The 8,198-nt window shown below is 39.2% G+C and overlaps 1 protein-coding gene across 4 annotated transcripts in view; it reads left to right on the top strand.

Annotated features, from left to right (window-relative positions):
* The first annotated feature begins 818 nt into the window (after window positions 1–818).
* Window positions 819–8,198, top strand: part of LOC109856603 — a 21,624-nt gene continuing 14,244 nt past the window's right edge. For 2 of the 4 annotated variants that reach the window (XM_020432056.1, XM_020432058.1), the window contains exon 1: window positions 819–935. The gene's annotated coding sequence lies outside the window, so the exon portion shown is untranslated. The remainder of the gene's footprint in view (window positions 936–8,198) is intronic. The other 2 variants (XR_002250403.1, XM_020432059.1) reach the window with 2 other exon arrangements.

The following is an 8,198-nucleotide window of genomic DNA, read 5'->3' as shown; positions in this document are numbered from 1 at the left end:
AGCATATAAATGCACTCTCGTAAATTCATACAAGACAGAGAAAGAGAGATTGATTGATTGATTGATTGATGCTTTATTTTTTAGGCGCTCTGGGACAGGTCCCCTCAAGCGCAACTTAACAAACATAAAATAACTACAAACTCAATAAAAAATAAATAAAAAAATAAAAAAATAAAAGTACATACAAAATAAAATAAAAATAAGAAAAATAAGAAAAATGAGTATGAGAAATAGATGAATATAAAATATAACATGACATTGAGAATAAAATATGAAAAATAATATGCTGAATATAAAAATTAAGAAATAAGAGAGAAAGAGAGAGCGAAAATAGAGAAGGAAACCACATAATCCGTCAAGCGTCCGGCGCAGAAAACATAAACTTGTGCAATTCAACATTACATAAGCGGCGCGCCGCTGTGTTTTCTGCGCCGCTCTCTCTCTCTCTCTCTGTCCGGGAATTTCATCTCCTAACGCATATTTCCCCGAGAATAAAGCTACACACGACGCACCTCTCTTGTATACAAGCGTATCGTAAATCCTAAATACGCAGTCTCTCGAGTGCTGCAACAGCACAGCGATGCAGCTCGCATCGCTGCTGTTGCAAGCACCGAGCGCGTCTGAAGGATAGTCGGTTGGAAATCGCGCGGCGCATATATAATTTTCTCTCTTCTTTTCCTCCGTCTTTTCCTCACCTACACCAAACTACCAACAAGACAAGATCCGCGCGCGCGCGCGTGCGCTCCGACCAATCGCATCCTCGCTGGCGGGGGGGTTGCGCCATAAATGTCGCGCGGCTTTATTGTCGAATCCCGTCGCCAGATCGGCGCCACCGTGTTCACCATCGGCGACTATACTAAGTCCACACTTTTGGCGGCAGTCGTTCAGTTTAAGGTCCAATCCCCGAACCGAACGGTCGCCCGAAAAATACTTAGGTAAAGATCTCTGCAACAAGCCTTTCTTTCGTCTCTTTTTTCGATCGGGAGTCGCAGAATTTTTTTCTCGAGAAAGAAAGAGGGAAATGAACATCGCGTAAGAAAGGTTTGAGACGATGAGAAACATCGCGATGGATCGAGAGAGAGAGAGAGAGAGAAAGATCGGAGAAATGGGGTGGCGAAAGGGCGCGCGACGCAAGCGCCATCGCGAGTGCATCGAAGGGAGGATCGCTAAGGGGATTTCCCTCGAAAACCGCGCGGTTTTCAACCGTAAGCGACCGCATTATATCCTTTATTACACGTTCTATTCTGTGCGACAAGTGAAGGAAGAAACCGTCTGGTCGGACGCCGAGCTGCGTCGCACGTACACATTAGTAGGAACATTGCTCTTCTCCACTAACTACGCACGCGGAGACACGCGTGTTAATCATCGTTTTTTAACCAACGACCAGCGCTGTTCTCTGTCTCTTGCTGATCCATTTCTTCTATTCTCTCTTCCGCTTTTTCACGTGTGCGTTCGTAAGTGTGTGTGTTTTAATTTATTTGTTTGCGAGCTAACCGCCGTCGTTTAACACATCGAGGACTCGAAACAGATCCGTGAAACAGAGATGTGGGGACGTCGATTAATCATCATTTCATTAATTAATATCTCAGTACGCGCATATAACACACTGACATATGATAAACAATATGTAAACAAGAGAAGATTGTCGATTATGAAGTTACTTAATTGTTGCAATTTTTGTTAAAAAGCTTTTAACGAGATAAATTTTTGTAATTTAAATCGCGACTTGATTTCGAAATTCAAAATTTCATTTTCTTTTCTGACTTTCAAACGTTACCTAACGTAGGATAATGTTCTTGCCGTTGAGAGAACGTGCCGTTTGCATTTACGCGTAATCACGACCTCGTTCGTGATCTCATGTTTAGCGCAATATCTTTGCGTGCGGATCAAATTGCTATCTGTTACCGTTTAAAATGACGATTCGCTTTGTGTGTGTGTGTGTGTGTGTGTGTGTGTGTGACAGCTGTATGTTTAAAATCGAATACAATCACGTACATTATCAAAGCACACGAACTTTCACCTTTCTCCCGCGTTATTGCGTAATATATATATATATATATATATATATACACGTCATTTAATTGTTTATATTATTGATCGCGGGGGCGAAAACAATCTCGTACGCGCTGCGCATTTTCCGTCGAACGATTTAGAAATTCGCAACATAAATCGTCGAAAATTATTAATAGACGATGGTCTCACCGTACAGTCATTTCGAATTGAACGTTCGGTTTTTAAGAGAGAAATATCTTCACTCCCTCTGAGACGACGATTACAAACGCGTTCTCCTTGTTAACGTCGGAATTATTTATCGGTCCCGATTTTCTTCTTCGGCGTCCGTAATCTCTTCGCCGCCTCCGCCGCCTCCGACGTATTCTAATTTCGTGGAAGCGATTTGGCAATGGCCGACGCGCTCCCGCGTCGTTGTCGTGTCGTCTCGGCTTTCCTTTTTATTGCAATACCAATTTTGAGGCTACGAAGCGCGTCGTCGCGCCCGCGACCAACCCTCGCAGTCGCGCTTTATGCCAATCGCGCGTCCGCGCGAGAGAAGTGTGGCGGATTTTGTTTATAATAATTTGGCAAAGAATTTGTTTAAAGATTATGTAACTATGCGCGCGCCTCGCGCACGACCGCCGTATTTATACCGTCGATACGAGAATAGCCGATCCACGCGATCCGCCAAGAGCGACGCACGAATCTCCGTATAGGCCGTTTCCTTTCCGCTGATATAAAACTCAAACAACAATTATTTGCCTTGCATCAATCTCGAAAGAATGTCTCGAATTGCGACTCGATCTTTCGACTCGATTTTTGTCATTCTTTTTGTTTTTCTCGTCGTCGTCAACGGTATTTTTTTTTGCGCGGCTTATTTTTATTTCGCAAATCTCGTTTCTCTCTCTTTTGTGTTAAAAAAAAAAAATAAAATTACTTTGTCGACGTATCGTATTTTTTTTTGTGAGGGTAGACTGTCTCTAAAAATATAATATAAAAAAGATTTCGTATAAAATTTGATTCTCTCGCAACCGAACCGCGGTTCTAGATTGACACGGGCTTGCTAATATTGTAGGGCACGTCACCGCAAGTGCCAGCCAACGTGCGACCGAATTGGGAACGCCGCAACAAAACTTTCGGATCGCGCTCCGAGATCAAATTTAACGGTTACTGTGAAAATAATATCGGATCTATGTGTCACGGGCGAAGATTTCAGATTTCAAATTTATTTCGTTTGTTTCTAAATATTCACAACGTGCTTTCAACGTGACTTCGCTCGAAGTCTGAACTGTCAGACAGTCTTGACGCGAAGCTCTCTCTCTCTCTCTGATTTTTCTCGAAAACTTTGACGAAGTGAAATAAATAAAAAAAATAAATTTAACTTAATAATAACAAGAAGAAGATTCTTCGGACTCAGGAGTCTTTAAACTAACACCGAAAAAATTGTATTCTTGTTTTGAGGATATCTCACTTACTTATGTATATTTTATACTAAAATAGGCGCCAAGAAGAATTTCTTATTTTAAGAGGAAAATCTTCTAAATAGTAATATTGATAAGAATATATACTGATTAGAATATAAAAAGAAAAACATATATATATCTCACTCTATAGAAAAACATATATACATCTCACTATCAAAAAAGACTATATTCTTAAATAAAGAATATATTCTTAATTTCAGAAGAATATCATCCAAAATCTTTAAGAAGATTTTTTAAGTATAAAATATTCTACTTACAAGAATATAATTTTTTCGGTGTATATATATATATATATACACGTACACCGAAAAAATTGTATTCTTGTTTTGAGGATATCCCACTCACTTTAAGTATATTTTATACTAAAATAGGCGCCAAGAAGAATTTCTTATTTTAAGAGGAAAATCCTCTAAATAGTAATATTGATAAGAATATATACTGATTAAAATATAAAAAGCCTCTATATATAAAACATATATATATATCTCACTATCGCGCGAAAAATACTATATTCTTAAATTAAGAATATATTCTTAAATATAAAGAATATATTTTTAATTTCAGAAGAGAATATCATCTAAAATCTTTAAGAAGATTTTTTAAGTATAAAATCTTCTACTTACAAGAATATAATTTTTTCGGTGAATGAATGAAATAAATTGTAAGAGCCGTTTTGCAGGATGTTGTGCAGAGAATGTGCTTAAATATATATATATATATATGTATACACATATATACTTCGAAATAAATTTAACTTTCTGTTCTTAAGGAAAATACGTGCATAAATACGAATATGTAATAAATATTCTTGTTTAAAAAGTGAACAATTATGTCAAATATAAAGCTCGCGAAAAACGCGACAACAATTCCTTTAAACAAACGCGAAGATATCGAGCGAAGGCAAGGGTGAAACGAAATCTGCGCGATAATCACGCGATGTCCTCCGCGCGCGGGCTGCTTGAACGGTGTTGTCTGACGCGAGCGGACGCTTACTACTTTCCCGCGCTTTGCGCTCTCGTTCTCGTATTTCGCCCGCGCGTAACGTGCGGCCCGGTGTTCTTTCTTTCTCCGATTCGCCGAAGTTTCCGGTATTAATATCGCGATGTGATGCAAAAAAGTTTTTCCCTTGCGCGACGCTCCCCTTGCGGAACGGTCACGCGCGGATCTCGCGCGGGCTTTTAACCGGAGTCACGCGAGGCCTCCGGAAATCCAAAGAAATGTGTGCACTTAGAAGATTCTCTCGCGCGTTTGACCCCACCTGGCGGAGTCTTTAATGTCACTTCGCTTTCTAAACATCTCTGCATACAGAGATACGAGCACGCTACATCAAAGCGCACAAGCACGGTTTTATTCTCCCTCGGAAATAATCGGTAATCACATCACGTGTTAATTGTCGCGATTGACATTGCTTTTTTCGTAAGATGTTCAGCAACAACAAGAATTCAATGATTTTTTTCTTTATCGAAATCTGAAAAATTGAAAAAAAAAACTGATTGCAAAATAATTGACAAAAAAACTAATTTATTTTCTTCTTGTTTTTTTGAAACGTTCACTTTATATAGCGTTTTTATATTCGCTATAAAAATAGAAAACCGAGTCGTAATTTTAGCCAATTGAACTTTGCGGACGACAGATAATTTTTATTTGTGTACTGTGTACTAATACTTTTATTTTTGTACTGTGATTTTTGAGATGGGCATTTTTTAACGAGATACGTATGCGATGTGCATTGTTATTTAATCGAGCCGTATTATGTCAAGCTTGGCTCTGTTACGAGGTCGCGTGGCGCGCGATTTGCAGCCAAGAATGCTAGGACGACAGGTGGAAGTGCTCTCGCGCAGCGCAGTTGTAAACTGTAATCCCCCGTTGAACCGTGTTGGAGAAGAGATCGTCTAAATCTCTACACGTGTTGGCGAAGAAAGTGCCAAACTTTTTGATTATTTAATTCCTCCCATCACGTTGTCTTCCGCATTCAAACAATGACGCACTGACATATCTGCAATAGACGCACACACACACACACACACGCGTACATTTTTGTTTTTCACACAATAAATCACGAAATGTAAAATAACAAAATATTTATAATCATACAATAAGTAATATTAATTTTCTATTAAAAAAATTTCAAGTACGTATTTAATATTTATTTATAAATATTAATGTGACTTGATAAAACGTCAATGTTTATACCGATGTTTATGTCGTTCGCGCATCTCTCGCTTTTAAATAAATAAGCGCGCACTCGTGACTCAAAATATTTTGCGATCGAATTTTTTCTCGCGCGATTGACTTTTCAATTATAAAATATTTCCGCGACAATTAACCCGGTTACCCGGAGTCAATCGCGAAATATCTCGACGATGCAAGGCGCGTATTTCAGTTTTCGAACCCACGTCCCAGATGATTTGCCTGACCGCGCCATATTATATTTTTAGAAGCCATCTAGATTACCCACGCGGATGTGGGGATGTAATTCACCTCCCTCTCTCTCTCTCTACCGCGTCGTGCACCTCGTCGTTATATACCGCCTACGTCTTCTTCATTTTTCTTCCGGCGCTGCTGCGTCGTCTCAACCCCGATATCTCTCCGTTACGCACGCGACAAGAATGCGGCTCTTCGGCAACATTTTCGGCGGCCATTTTCTTATTTTCTTCGTTATAATACACGTGACGTGATGCGATATGTGTGTTTTTAAAGAAAATCCTTGACGAGTTCTCTCTTTTCCGAGCGTCCCACAGAGATCCGCACAAAACTGGGTTAAACGTGTCAAACCCGGTTTTCACATGATTTTAAGGTCAAGATATTCTCGGACGCGCGAGAGTATCGGCAAAACACTCTCTCCGCGATGAAATCTAGTAACTTCGCCGAGTCAAAGCACACACATTAAGATTAGGATCTACAACCGCAGTTAACTTCCCATTTATCTGACTAAGCAAATATATTGTTTTTATATAAATACACAATAAATAAATAAATTTATCGCAACAATAAATAAATTTGATAAATCACAGAACGTCGTGTTTAAATTAAATTTTGGTTTGCGAAATATAACATATTCGTAACTTTAATTTTCTCTATATAAATATCTTTTAAAGTAAATAAAAAAAAAATTTATAATTTGTCAATAACTTTCCAAAAGCTTCGTCCCGAACTTCAGAGCTTGACCATTAAAACTAGTATCGTAAAGAGACACAAATACACGAGGTTATATCCGTCGAGGTCCCGGCGCTGGAATCGCAATTGCCCGCGACGACGAGGCCGGCTTACGAGGTCATTATCGTCGGGAGATATCGGGGGGTACGTACCATGAGTCCGCCGATAGGGGGGTTCGCGTAAATCGGTCAAAGTCAGACGAAGACTCGTCGGCTATGCCGCGTCCGCGAACGTACGGCTCTCCCCGACACTTCCACCTGTTACCAACTAAAAACAGACCGGGGCCCGGGCACAGGCCTAAATATAGCGACCGCGAATCCGGGACTCTTGCGTCACGACGCGTCGCTTAACGTGGTAGGCGCCTTCCTCTTTTTGCCGCCCGCTCGGGAATGCAAGCTGGAGAATAAATCGCTCTCTCTTTCTCTCTCTCTCTCTCAAAAACACACGAGATCTATTTTTTTTCCCCACAGCTTCTAAAGTTCGAAGATCGAGTTGAGGTGTCAGTATAAATCTTATTAAAAAAGATAAAAAAGCAATAATTTAACTCGAGTATTCCAGATTTAAAATTATAATTTATGTTCAAAATTAAAAAAACAAAAAAAGCGAAGCAGACTGTGTTGGAGAAGATCACTAAATCTCTCTGCGCGTGTGTTGTCAAGAAAGTGTCAAACTTTTTGATTATTTAAATTTTTCTCCACCGCGCATGTTCGTCACGCGGTTTTCACTTTAAAATTGACGAACGGTGTTTCTGTTTCACGTCAACGAACGTAAATTCTCCGGAGAGTTTCTGGGTCAAACGTAAAATAGAATTCTTCAATGATGAGACTACTAACCGCGATAACGCAGTTTAAAAACATTTAAAATAAGCTTTTGCTTTTGAATTATGTGCACATTTGTAAAAAGAGCGTTTATTAAATATCAGTATAGCGTGTATTTAACACACGCGAGACCAAATCGAGCGTTTAAATGAGATCGCACGCGCGTCGCATCTTCATCTTCGCGACCTTCGGGCGATTCCCGCTTAGAATGAAACGGGAATATCTGCGAAAACGCGCTCGGGCGATCCAGGGCGACTATGAAGTACGCGCGACCGCTAAAATTAGCGGTGTCTTGTTGCGTCAAACAAAAAGAAAAACGATGCTCCGTTTTGTGTCACAGACTACAATTGGCTTACGCAGGAGGATGCTGCGTGAAAAAACGAAAGAAGCTCGCGCATCAGAAGCGACACGTGTGCGTGGAAATTTTGAAAAACACAAATTTTACAGATATGACATTTTTAATATCGCAAAGCACATTTTCTAATCAATGTTGTTTCTTCGATATTTTTATTATTTGTCAAATAATATTTTTCTTTCGACAATAAATTATATGTCAATTAATGACTTCTGTTATATTAACACCGAAAAAATTATATTCTCGTAAGTAGAAGATTTTATACTTAAAAAATCTTCTTAAAGATTTTAGATGATATTCTCTTCTGAAATTAAAAATATATTCTTTATTTAAGAATATAGTCTTTTTCGATAGTGAGATATATATAGGTTTTTTTATGGAGGCTTTTTATAT

The sequence above is a fragment of the Pseudomyrmex gracilis genome, unplaced genomic scaffold, assembly GCF_002006095.1.
Source record: "Pseudomyrmex gracilis isolate BER0280 unplaced genomic scaffold, ASM200609v1 scaffold_125, whole genome shotgun sequence".
NCBI classification, from domain to species: Eukaryota; Metazoa; Arthropoda; class Insecta; order Hymenoptera; family Formicidae; genus Pseudomyrmex; species Pseudomyrmex gracilis.
Note: the sequence above shows the minus strand (reverse complement) of the source record. Positions and strands in the feature narration are given on the sequence as shown.